The sequence below is a fragment of the Ochotona princeps genome, chromosome 7 (assembly GCF_030435755.1).
Source record: "Ochotona princeps isolate mOchPri1 chromosome 7, mOchPri1.hap1, whole genome shotgun sequence".
Lineage (NCBI taxonomy): Eukaryota > Metazoa > Chordata > Mammalia > Lagomorpha > Ochotonidae > Ochotona > Ochotona princeps.
This window is the reverse complement of record NC_080838.1, coordinates 6831145-6845139: the sequence shown is the minus strand read 5'-3', so window position 1 is coordinate 6845139 and position 13995 is coordinate 6831145.

Genomic DNA, 13995 nt, shown 5'->3' with positions numbered 1-13995 from the left:
AGGCAGTGTGGGGATAATGAGGTCATGCGGCACCACCCTCAGAAGTGAGTCATTTTTCTTTAAGACTGAGTTTTTCTTGTAAGACTGGGTTTGTGACTGCAAATCTGGGTTGTTGCAACGCTGGTCAGTCTCTTTCTCTCTCTCTCTCTCTCTCCCTCTGTCTCTCTCCCTCCTCCAATGCTGGCTTTCCCTTCTATGTTTCTGCCATATGGTGACACAGCACATGGCTCTCCCCAGAAGCCCAGCAGCCACTGGCACCATGCTCCTGAACTTTCCTGCCTTGGAAATTGTGAGCCAAAATACAACTCTGCTTTTCATGAAGTAACCAGTCACAGGTATCCGTTACAGCAATACAAAGCAGCCCAAGACGAACACTCTGGAGTGGTAAGACATGGGTGATGTGCCACCATGCCTCCAGTTTGCTTACACCTCTCCTCTCCCCCGTGAGCATAGCGACTGTCTGTAAAGCACCACGGCTGAGATCTTTTAACGGTGCAGATCTTTAAGCTGTCCAAGCAGCCCAACATGGCTGCCATGCTGTCCGAGGCTGCTGAGTATCTGAAATGTGGCTTTTGCAACTGTTGGACTGTTTTCAAATTCTACTGTAATTCACCGCAATTTAACTGAAAGCACTGCACGGGGCTAGTGGTTACCACATTGGATAGGAGCGTGCTGGGAGGCTTGCTCATGTTAACCACCATGCCTCTCTCCACTAAGCCCAGGAAAGCATGGGTCTCGGACTTGGAGTCCGAACTTGAGTGATGGATGGAGCCCGGGAGGAACAGGTCTGATGAAGAATCAGGAGCAGTGGCTGGTGACGGCAGGACCCAACTCTCCCACTTCCTGTCTTTGCCTTTGGTTTGCCAGAAATTGTAAGACACAAACTGCTCCAGAAATGTACATTTTTTTTTCAATTAGAATTGCTCATTGCTTTTTTAGGGTTTGGGGAATTCCAATGAGAAACTCTTTGATGACCCAGACTTGCGGAATAGTCTGTGGTTTTCATCGGTTTCTAATTTCATCTATGCTGAGGCTAGAAGGAAAGCAAGGAGCTTTTTGGAGAGGTGGGGACTCCTTGTATTTACAATATGAAACCCCAAGGCTGACCATAGACCTAAAGGGAAGAACAAACCCTGCAAATAGCAGCCACAGCAGCCCGTCGAAGCGGTGCTTTCCCCCTCCACCAAGCAGAGGGCTGCCTCACAGGCTTCCTTTTGCTCTTACAATCACAGGGACTGAGAGTAACACCATGAAAACGGCTACATTTCCTCCAAGTGGGAAGGTAAGTGATAAACGCGAGAATCCATGTTCAAGTGAGCCGTTATCATGACTAACTGAAACTGGCCGAATAGACACAGGATGGTATATTTCGTACACAGGGCTTGATGCTGCATCAGGGACACATAGCCGATGCACCTGTTCTGTGGCAGAGAGGAAGGTGCTTTTCTGAAGGTATCATTTCTTAGTTTATCCTTTCAACAACCATATGATGTAGCTATTATGATTTCAAAGAGAGGTTAAGCAACAAGCCCAAGGTTACAGGATGATAAATGATGGAGTTAGAATTCCAAGCCAAGCCACTGCCTCCACCCTAGAGCCCCAGCATTTAGCACTTTACAATGGAAGATGGCTCAGAATCACATTTAGAATTTTTCTGGGTTTTTTTTTTTTTGAAGTGAAGATTTGTATCATCCTTACTTCCAAAAGACTTGAGGCAGCTTAAAGATTAAAACACGGTGTGAGAAAAGGCATTTAAGGATAACACTCTTGCTGAAAAAAGCAAAAGAAATGGATGGCTTGAGACACCTGAGCAGAGCAGATTCTAGCACTCGGGCATTTAATTTACTTCGAACTTTTCTGAGAACTGAGCCAAAAAGAGAAGCACATTGGATTGCACAGAGTTTTGTTTCCTGACAATAGGAAGCATGCATATTCATCCATAGAGACAAGATGCTTTCCTGGGATTAAACTCAGGTAGGAATTCATCAGGGCTGAGGAGGTGCAGGGAGAGGGTGGTCCTTAGATAAAGGACTTTGAGTGGCACAGACAAGCTGATTCTCTTTATTCACAACTTAAGGGAGCTGGGTGAAGGGCATCTTCCAATGCAGGGAGTGAATGAAATACAGACCAGGAGAGCGCCATGAGAGTCAGGAACGCCGTTCACTGGAGCACAGCTTTTATTGACCCTAACCACAGAAGACATAATCTACTAAAGCACGGCTTAGCGAAGGGATTTCTGTACAGAGCCGAGAGAATGAGCCGAGACTTTGGTTTATGGGATCTAGTGTTGTTGGGAGAGCCTCAGAGAATATCAATGAGAGGGGGTCCATAGCCACGGGCTCTCATGGATACCACACATGGTGGGAACCAGAGGCAGAGGTGGTGGTCCACGGAGGTGAGACGTGCAGGTGACATTCATATAGAAGAAAGTTTCAAAGAGTTCATGGACAAACAGAAATCAAAGGTAGCATGCAGGAGAGGTTGTTTGGCCCAGCAGCCAGTTAAGATGCCCAGTCCCTTATTGCGTCTCCTGCTTTTGTTTCCTGCTCCTGGCCCAGTCTCTGGAAGCAGCAATGTTGACTCAATTAGTTGGGTTCCAGTAACCCACGTGGGAGACTTGGATTGAACTCCTGGCTCCTGGTGTCACCCCAGCCCAGTACTGGCCATTCTGGGCATTTGGGGAATGAACCATCGGATGGAACCTCCAATTAAAACAACAACAAGAACAAAACAACCCAAGAAATATCCAAAACTCTCTTGTACAAGTTCAAAAGAAAACATATATACATATTAAATAGCTGCACTCATGCAGTTATTTTAAAAAGTTTTATTTATTAATTGAAAGGCAGAGTCACACACACACACACACACACACACACACACACACACACAGAATGAGACAGAGGGAGATGGAGATAGAACTTCCATCTGCTGCTTCACTACCCAAATGGTTGCAACAGCTGGGTCTAGGCTAGGCTAAGACTAGAGATCTGGAACTCCATCTGGATCTCCTACACGAATAGCAGGGACCCAAGGACCTAGGCCATCTCCTACCATCTTCCCAGGTGCACAGGCAGGAGGCTGAATTAGAAGCAGAGCAGCAGGATGCCAGCACTTCAAGGACTAACTCCAATGTGTCACAATGCCAGTGTCTGCAAGATTCCATTCCAAAGCTGTGCACTGGGGGAATCGAAAGAAAGTGAGCTTATATTGCCTTCAGGAAGCTTTTAATCCAGACAGTAGTCAGTCCTTCTCTCATCTATATTCCCAAGACTCCCAGCAGATGCCTGAAAAATAGATACATAGATACATAGATAGATGATAGATAGATACATAGATACATAGATAGATGATAGATAGATACATAGATGATAGATAGATGGATACATACATACATAGATGATAGATAGATAGATATAGATAGATAGATAGTGTTTTTTCTGTATACATTCCTGTGATCTGGCTTAATTTGTACTTAAAGCGGGCACAGCAAAACAGCAGCAATAGTAATTTATAATAAAAGAGGGCAATTATAATATGCTCATCTATGATATGAGTGTACCCTCTCTCTCAGAATATCTCATGGTAATGGACTCTCCCCTCAGCCTGGAAGATATAAACAGTGGTTCAGATGTGGCAGCCCTGGGGTAACTGAAACCTCCATATTAAAACTGCAGGTCAGGGGATTGGCGTAGTGGTATAGCATGCTAATTCTCTGCCTGTGGTGCTGGTATCGCATATAAATTTGAGTCCTGGCTGCTCCACTTCTGATCCAGTTCTCTGATTATGTTCTGAGAAAGCAGCGAAGGATGGCCCATGTCCTTGGGCTGCCCATGTCCATGGGAGACCTGGAGGAAGCTCTTGGCTCCTGACTTCAGATCAGCTCAGCTCCAGCCACTGTAGCTGTTTGGGGAGTGAACCAGCAGGTTGAAGATTCTCTCTCTCACTCTCCTTGTTTGTAACTTGCTTTCAAATAAAAATATCTATATTTTTAAGAAACACACTTAAGGCAAGGGGAGATAGTAATGAGGGACTTTTCAACCTTGACTCTGTTGATGTCTGGTTCTGGATACTGTTTTGCTGCAGGGCTGTCCTGGGCATTGTAGCATGTAGCAGCACTCCTGGCCTCTACCCAGCCAATGCAGGAAACGCCACTGCAGAGGTGACAACCAAGAAAGTCTCCAGACGTTGCCAAGTGCACCTGCCTCCAGCCGAGTATCATTGATCTATTATGTAAGAGGACAGAAATCGCCATCCACAGAACAGAAGATTCCAGCGGTTCTAGTGCGATGAATATAAATTGCTACAAGGATCCCAGGGAAAGAATCTCTTGCTGAGAGCAAGGCAGTGGAATCGAGACAAGAAGTGGGAAAAGGCATTGTAGCTGAACCTTGATGGATATGGCTAGGGTCTTCTTAGTGAAGAGGAAGAAGGATTGATTCAACAAAGCTAGAGGTCACAGCGCAGGTTTGGACAAACACAGTCATCCCTATAGAGCATGCAGAGTGTACGGAAGGGAGAGGTCAAGGTCAGGCTGGACCCTTGGGACCAAGCGACGAAGGCTGCCAATACCAGGAAACTGACTGGAGGTTCAGTGGCCTAGGGGGAGCTCGGGGAGTTTTGAGTAGAGAACTGTCCAAACCAGCCAAAAATAATATCAGCTCCACACCCAAGTTAGGGGCTGTTCTCTGAATCTGTGTGCTCCCTCCCAACAAACATACATAGAAACCCAGGCCTCAGTGCAGTCATATCAGGAGGTGGCATCATTATAAACATGAGCCAGCGATGCCTTTGTCAAGGGCACCACGGTGTACGGGCCCCACCCCTTCCTCTACCAGCAGCCAGGGAGGAGACAAACCCTCAGAAAGTATGCAGGCTGCTAGTGTCTTGAGCTTCCAAGTCTCTAGAGTCGTCAATAACAAAGCTCGGTTCCACATGATTCACTAAAGTTCAGGAGATTCTGATACAGCCACTGGGTGAGAGATGTGAAAAATGGGGGTGTGTGGAGAATGCAACATTGCTCAGGTGAAAAGGCGTGGACAGACCCCAGATCACATCATGGCAAAGAAGGGTGAAGGTTAGGGAAGACCCAAGCTACCTTGCAGCTATACAAACACATAAGCACAAGCACTCCTGGTTAACAGGATCCTCATGGGCTAGTGCTGTGGCACAGTGCGTTAAGTTGTATCCTATATGTACAGTGATTGGAATCCTGGCTGCTCTACTTCCAATGCGGCTCCTTGTTAATGCATCTTAGAAAACTGTAGATGGCCCAACTATTTGGGTCTCTGCCGCCTACTCAGGAAACACAGGTAAAGTAGCAGGCTCCTCCTGGCTTTGGTCTGGCCCAGAACTGGCTATTGTGGTCATGTGAAGCTTGGGCAACATGTATGCAGGATTTCTCTCTCTCTCTCTGAAATTCTACACTTCAAATAAATCAATCTTTTTCCAAACAGAAAGACCCCACAATTGCTGCCCTCAAACACATGGCTTTTCCCAAGAGATCCTGCAAAGAAAGAGAGTAGCCCTGTTGGTCCTTGCCCTGCATCTGAGGTAAATCACCTGCAGCAGCTGCACTGAGAGCTCAGCCACTGCCACAGCACAGCCCTGCCTTCACCTGTCTGCTGCCCTGACTGCCAGGCCCTGGCCTGCCTGCAGTTGGCAAGGCTGTGCTCTGCAGAGGACTGCCTTTCCAGGGAGCCCATGCAGCAACCTCCCTCCCTCAGCAGGGTCTCAGGCATCATGCAGGAGACATTTTATAGGCTCTGTTCCTTCCAAGCCACTGCTCTGTAGGGGCTGAATAAATATTGACTAGCCCATAAAAGGAAGGGCTTTTATTGGTGTGTACTCCTGCTCTGGGGAGGCTGTGCTGGAGTTCAGCCTCAGTCAATCGGGGTGTGTGTGTGTGTGTGTGTGTGTGTGTAAGATTGAGAGCTACCACCTGCAGAGTTAGTCAGTGGTGACAGTTACATGGGAGGAGTGCTTCCTCAGCAATAGGATGAGAGCTCTGCTTATTATAAATGGTTATTTTGGATCTCTTATGAATTTTTACAAACAGCAGAGGCATCGGGCTTTTCCACTCGTGGTTTCACTGCCTTTTACTGTGAACTTTGCACTCTTGGTTCCCATGTTTCCTGATCCCAATATGGCCGCTGGATTCCAAGCTGGAAGGAACGAGGAGTGGAGGGTAGGGAGGGGATGGCAACTTCCTCTTTGATGAAGGGAGGGTCTTTTGGACTTCACTGTGTTTTTGCCTCACTGTCTGTACCTGAGTCACACGTCCAGTCACAGCAGGAAAATGACCATGACTGGCTCAGACCAACTACAATTCATCCTTTGGGTTTCAGGAAAGGATCTACTTGGATCAAGAGATCACTGCCCCATAGAAGTCCCAGTTCTGAACCAGAAGAAAGAAGTGAGGAGCTGGTGGAGCATAGACACCAAGAAAGGTCTATCCGCAGCGCCATGCAGAAGAGGCTTGCGGGCAGGCAAGGGTGCCACTGCTAGGTGGCATTAGTTTTCAGCTACAGGTGTGCCTACCTCCCCTCCAAAGAGTGACCACTTGGGCGCTGTCTTCATTCCTGCTCCTAAGGAAGGCGGAGCCTGGCCTCCTTGGAGAGCTCAGTGATCAGACGTTGGTCCCTCTCTGCAGATCTGGAGCTACGCTAGACATCATCCTGGGAGCAAAGCCATGGGCTCAACTGGACCAGCATAGAATGACCTCGCTGTGTAAGCACAGGTACATTAGAGAGGAGACCAGCACCACACCAGGTATTTTAAGAGGATTTTACAAGGGTATTTCCAAAAGCTCATGGAAAATGGAATAAAACATAAGTGCTTTGGTACCAAAACTTTTTAGATCCATGCATATGAGAGGCCTTTAAAAAGTTCATGGAAAGTGCATATTATGAAAAAATAATGTAGAGATTTCAATTTATTTATGAAGTTAACTTCTTTTAATTCATTTTTCCATGAGCTTCAAAAATACTTTTATGTATAAAGATAACAGATGGCTTGTTTCAAAGCATGGATAATCAAACATTGAATGGGAGTGAGGGGGAAGGGAATAGAGAAAACTATGATACCATGAAATCGCAGCATTAGGAAGTAGCTGTTACCCTAGTGTGGGGGAACCAAGAGAAGCTCTAGTGAGATCATTGAGAATCACAGAGGAGAGGGAGGCTCTGAGAGGCTAGGCTCAGCTCTCCAAGGAGATGATGCTGTTCAGCTGGCTCGGGGGTCTCAGAACAAACATTCCTAAGGGGGTCTGTGAGCACTGGGAGAGGCTCCTGGGTAAACCCCCAGGATGGAACAAGTCTTTCAGTCTTTGTCTACCACCAATATTGACAGGACTTCGAAGACAGCAGCTGGCAAGGTCTACCCAAGTTGGCTTACAGAGTCTCAGCCCCAAGATCACAAAGCCAAGAGCCAACAGGTAAGTTTGTGCTAAGAGGCGATGACTTGGGGACAGTCATTCCGCTTGGTGCCTATGACACCAGTGAAGACATCTGCATCCTGTATCGGGATGCCTTGGTTAGATACCTGGCTCTGGGTCTTGACTCGAGCTTCCTGCTAACACAGCCCTAGGAAGCAGTGATGATGGCTCAAGCAGTTAGATTCTTGCCACTCACGCAGAAGACCTGGATTGAGTTTCCAGCCCACAGCTTTGGCCCAGCCCAACCCTGGCCATCACAGGCAATCGGATTGTACGTGGTAGATGGGCGCTCTCACTGTCTCTGTCTCTCAGAACTTGTATCTATCTCTATAAGCCCTATAACAATAACAGTAATAATAACATTGACTCCACAGCAGGGGCATCATGAGCAGGCAGTTTGCACATCATAACTTAAGTGCTCTGAATTTCAGTGCCACCACTGTGCAAAGGAGGAACACTTGCCTGTCTGAGGATGAACAGCTCAAGGTCCCAGGTAGAATGCATACTTTGCCGCTGCACACTGTAATATTTTCCAGTTTTTAGGACAGTGCCTGGCCCATAGCGGGCATTCCAGAGTTAACAGCAGTAACGGATCATTGTTGCTTGTTATGCACAAGTAGGGACACTAAAGTATAGAAATTAGAAATATTTCAATTAGCCAAAAATTTAAAAAAAAATGGCCCAAATGAGTCAGTGACTCAATAGGCACCAGGATTAAGCACTAAGACTTGTCTGTACTCTCGTGAGGAAGGACTTGGTATCCCAGTTCTAATTTTATTCTTCAGAACAGCCATGAGGATGCTACGAATACAGGGTAGCCACTGCAGGCTGAGGGTTGATCTGCTTTGCTCTGAGGGTATTTGCTCTGCCATTGCCATTCCTGGTGTTCCAGCACCTCTGATCCCCAGGTCTATGGTGTGTCGCCGGGAGATCCCCAGCAATACCAGCTTAAGGCAGATTGTTCAACCTCGGTGGTGCCAAGGTAGCGACCTCATGTCTCTGGCTGCTTCCAGTGCACTCCATCTGGCTCAGGCCCTGCCATTTCTACATCCGTTGTAGACACGGTCTGCACAGGGCTCCTGTCTTCTCGGGGTGGGCGAGGGTAATAAGCTATCCAGGGACTATGAGGACTGTGTCCAGTTCATCTCAAAGGAGGTTGGATATTAACTCTGTGGACTATGGGTAACCTTCCTCTCCTTTCGCTTTGAAGGGCTGGATCATGCTGGATCTACCTCCTGGAGGCCCAAAAGTAGAAGGTAGCCGCTGTCCGGAGGAAGCAAGGTGCAGCTATTGTCACAGTTGGTTCAGGCTCCAGCCAGCCCAGGAACCATGGAGTTTGTTTGTTGGTCAGGACTCTCCTCTCCACCACAGAAGCAACATCTTTGGCAGGATCCTAGCAAGAACCTGGATGCCCAATGTATTTCCTTGCTAAGTTTGGGGGAAGCTTTCCTGGCATTATCTGGATGCCACTCATCATATTTCTGCTCAGACGAGGAGTCAGGAGGTCTAGCGCTCCCAGACAGCTTTGTTCACTCGTCTCTGCCAAAAATAAATAAATAAATAAAATGAGGATGAGAACAGAGGAAATAGCTTTCAGCTGTGGAAGCCACAGGAGAGAGGCAAGGCAAGAACAAATAGGTGCAGGAAAATCTGTCACCTCCCTGGCTCAGAAATGTTTGTGATGACCTTGTGAGGAATGACACCTTGAACAATTCTGAAAATTCCAGCAGTGACACCAGAGCTGTTCTGTTCAGGTTAATTTTCAGAGTCCCTAGCTTCCAGGTATTCTACTGGAATAAAACCTGGCTCCCCCAAAGCCAGCAAGACTCAACCATCCCTCTTCCCCACCCCCACTCCCGGCCTCCCTTTCTAAGGCATTGTGGTAAAAGGGCTCACCCCTGACCTGAGTTCCAGAATCTAAGACCATCTTCCCCACCCCAGATCTCTCCGAAGGTACTAGATCCTGAGCGTTCATCCCTGACCTCAAGTGTCAATTCTTTGACCAGCCCCCCTCAACCATTTCCTCAGAGCAAGGTGTACAGCTCACTGTCCCAGATCAACTGGTGAGAGGGTTTGCCAAAGCCCAATATTAATTTAAGGACCTACTGTGAAAGATGTTTGAGTAGTGAAACTTGGCCGCTGAAATGTCCTGCCTTTCCCAACTCCAAAATCGGTTCTGTCTGCAGGTGTCACTGAGATATGACAGGCTACTTCAAGTGGTGGGCAGTGGCAATCTGCTTTCTATGCATTACATACACTGGGGTTGTAGTCACTCACTACCCTTCCTTCAGTGGACTCCCTGTGTATGTCAGGGACCGTGCCATGCATCTCAGGTGGGATGCAGAAGTGGTCCACAGGTCAGACCCTGAGATTTTTTCAGTAAGTTTGAGGGTGTGCACTAAGGACCACCTGTGACCAAAAACGCAGCAGGCTGCATGAAAGCAGAGGTTGGCCAATGAGATCCTTTCTTCAGGAGCCCTGATCATCCTGTTGGGCTCTGGAGCTTAACTGTCTCTCTGGAGATGCCAAGGCTAAGCTTTGCATCCCAACTTGACCAGCCATTGTATGAAGGCTATCTCCAGAAAGTATTCATAAGCAGAGGCCAGTACCTGGAAATGTCTCAGGTATGATCCACGGACAGCCAACACCCCCAGCAGCTGAGGCAGTGAGCCCCTCTCAGTTGGAAAGGGATCCGAGTGACACCCCATGGCACCCATTGTGTTTGCCTGCAAGGGGTGATGACTAGAAGGCTAAAGGTAGGAGTGAGGCAAGGCTTGATTCGAGTCAGAAATGGAGCCTGTCAGTGTCCAGGATACCAGTGGCTCTAAGCCAGAACACTTGCAGACGCAATGCAGAGAACAAACCCTGCCTGTTGGAGGAAAAATGGTAAGCCCAGTGCATCTGGAACCAAGAGAGCGATGAGAAGATAGCTGTGTGCCTGTAAGCCAGGAACCAGGAAACCAAGGGTAAGAATCATGCTAAGAACCTTGAACTTTAAGTGTGACGGGAAGTGTTGGAGCATTTTGAACAGGAAAAGATCCAACATAAGCTACATTTTGAACATGTTACTTCGCTGCATAGGGAATGAACATATTCTAGAAGCAGGAGGGGTAGAAAACAGGAAGACCTACCAAAAGGCCTTGCAATGACCCAGTGATGAGGAAACAGTGGTGGGGGACAAGCTTTCTGATACATGGACCTTGACTTGGAAGTGACAGATGCCAAATGCACTTTGCAGACAGATTCAGAAGTTTGAGAAGACAAGATTTTGAGAAGAGAATGCCTTTAGGTTTTATGTCTAAGAGATAAGGGAGCCGGTGCGCGGGGGCAGGGGAGACCTGGCACATCCAGCCAGAGCTGCCTCACCTCACAGTATGCATAGCTGGCTCTTGGGGCTCTGAGAGAAGCTTTGAAAATAAGAACTAAGCTATAGAAAAAAACATTCGGGGAGAAATAAGAAAGAAAATCACTACATCATGGTGACCTGTTTATATTGCTACCTGCTACGGAAAGTCAGTCAGAAGTCATGTGGAAAAGTACTGAAGGAATACTTCCAGGAAATTAGTTCCATGGGGGCAGATTTAGAACTTTTTTTTTTAATTGAGGGAGTTGACTTTATTGGCAAGCAAATAGTGGATTTCTCTCAGAGGGATGGATTCACATTGATCAGTGTGACCAGGCTCCTACAAGACTGAATAAAACAGAAATGCTTTAGTTGGAAAATCATAGAATCTTCAGGTTATATAAGCCAGCCACACCCATCCTGCCGCTATAGATAGTAACACATGGAAATCCACGGCCAGAGTAATTTAATAATGCATTGGAATCATCCATGCATACAAGGAATATCCAGAAAGTTCATGGAAATGGCAGTTATGAAAAAACTATACATGGACTTAAAAAATTGCTTGCATGAAGTAAATTTCTCGTCTGCTGCCATTTTTCTCACAGACTTTTGAGGCTGTCTCACATGCTCCTACTCCTGGCACACACAGGCTTACAGCCACTAGAAGACACAGAATCTCAGGACGTACCCCAAGTTTCTTTGTCCGTGACGTGTGGGGCTGTTGGCCATGCCAATCCTCTTCCTCTTCATTGGGGCAGCCAGTCAGGACAGCCCGAGGCCCTCACCCTCCCCACAACAGACATGCAGCCTCAAGAGCCCGATGCCAACTGCTGCGTGGGTACCTGCACCCATGCACTGTGTCAAGCCAGCACTGGAGTGGGTCCCAGCCACCCTGTGCAGGCGCCTCTGCCCACTGTCTGTGATACTTGGTCCCTAGGGATGAGCGTGCTTGTCACTCCAGTCAGCTCTGGTCTGAAATTCTTCCTGCCCACTTCAGGAGACTTTTGAATAGATCTTCTTTGATCTGGTCCTGGCTGGTTTTTATAATTTTTCTCTCAGAAGGAAATTGCATTTCCCATTTCCAAGTGCATTGGAGGTGCCTCCCACTCACCTCCTCCCCTCGTAGACTGTCTCCCCAGAGGAGTTTAATTTTCAAAGACTCTAACAGAGCTGGAGTCAGAAGACACCTTTCTGATCATTTAATGCAGTTCTCTTGTTTTTATAGACCAGGTAATGCAGTAGCAGCGATAGAGTGGCAGGCTGAATTATTATTTATAATGAATATAGCATTCGCAGCCGGTACAAATCACCAAGAAGACGTTAATAAACAGATCTATACCAGAAAACTGTGCCCTTGCGGCTGTTTTTCACAGCGATGTAACCCTGACGACCTTGCTGATGACAGATGCCTTTCTCAGAGGGAAGCCCTGTGAGGCAAAGGTGAGGGGTGGGGACACTCTGAGCAATAATAATAATAACAATAATAATAAAGAATCCCTCAGCATTCATGTGACCAAGAAAGGCAGTGTACTGAAGGCAAAAGCAGTGGCAATGAGAAGTTGCCCTGTGCAGCCTCCATCAAAGGCTTCCCAGCACCTGTTCCCTATTGGAACGGCAGCTGATATTCTCCGAAGGGGGGTACCACCTTCGATGCTGGGTGCTCTGGAAGGGATGTGGATATTGGGCCCTAACTCTCCTCACCAAGGCCAAAGGCCTGGGTGGAGTTTTCCTCCTTCAGCAGGGGGCCTGTCCTCTTTGACTCTGGGCTCCCTGCTTCTGGTCCCCTGGGTTGACAGTTCCTACACGTACTGAGTCTTCCTGTGTCACTTTGTTGGCCTGTCCAGCTGCACCTGCTACCCAAGCCAGCCTGAAATATTCACTGCCACTGACAACCAACAAGCTTGCAATGTTGGAGTTCCCTAAGGTCATCGACCCAGAAGCAGAGGCAGAACTGAGACCAAGGTTCTCCAGAAGCCTCTTCAGGGTACTGTGTCCTGGGCAGAACTGGGTCCTCTTTTCAGATCCATTCTGGATGCCCAGGGCCTCCGAACATGGTCATATTAGGAGACAAAGACCTTTTGAGCAAGAGTGCTGAGAGTCAATGAGGTGGTTGGGCACCCATGCTGTTGACCAGGGTCCCCACAAAGAGAGGAAAGGAGGACTCACACACAGCAAGGAGTCCACATGAGGAGGAGGAGGGAAAAGACATGCTTCCCCAAGCCAGGGAGGACTGTAGAACCCTGCCTTGCCTGCTTCCCAGAGAGCTAGCAGAAAATGAGTTTCCAGGGATTAGGGTCCTAGGCGGTGGGTCTCTGTGATGGCAGCCCCAGCTGACCAGCCAACCACAGAGTGCTTTGTGGGCAGCGTGTCAGCTCCCAGGGGAAGCTCCAATGAGCGGGGGGTTGTCTCAAGGCCACACTCCCTGCCATAGCTGCAACCGACATCTCTGATGACAGGGATGCTGTCAAAAACCAAAACCAAAGGCTCACACCCTGCGCCGCTCTTTGCCTCTCCTCCTTTTGTCAGTGCCGGGCAGAGCTGCAGAAAGCAGGATGGATAGCTTGTGGGAGAAAAGCTGTAATCATCTCATAGTCACTACGTGAGCACTGAGGGCTAACTCCGACCAGAAATTCTGCTCTGTTCTCCCAGCCTCCTGCATGTACAGAAGAAATCTGAGAAAGGCAATGGTGGCCTCCCTTACTGGCCCTCTGTTCTGACACCAGCTTAAAGGAGTGAGTGGGAGGGTGAGCAGCTCACACACCTACCGCTCTAAGCATCCCCTCCCTCTTTGCAAGAACTCCTAGGTCTCCAGGGAAAATAGTCGCCCAGATGTAACCTCCTGCAGGGCAGGAGAAAGTGTCTAGGAGGCAGCAGATGGGGGAGGGTAGAGGTCAAAGGGCTGCATATTGATGGTGCCTCTCGCCAGCAGCTGTTAATGTAATGGGCAAAGCCCCCAGCAGGGCAGTGCCGGGGCGGCCTCACACCAAAATGCACTCTGCTGGAACACAAGAGTGGGCGGTGACAAGCAGTTTATCTTCCATTACTCCGAGGCCTTAAATCATGAGCAATCCAGAGTCAGAAATGGGACCCAGACTGCGGCTGGTTCAGGATGTGGCCAGATGGATCTTTCCAGCAAGGCGAATGGAGATGCAGTCCTGAGCCATGGTGCTCCCACTCCAGTGGGAGCCGTTGTAACCCATGAACACACAGAATG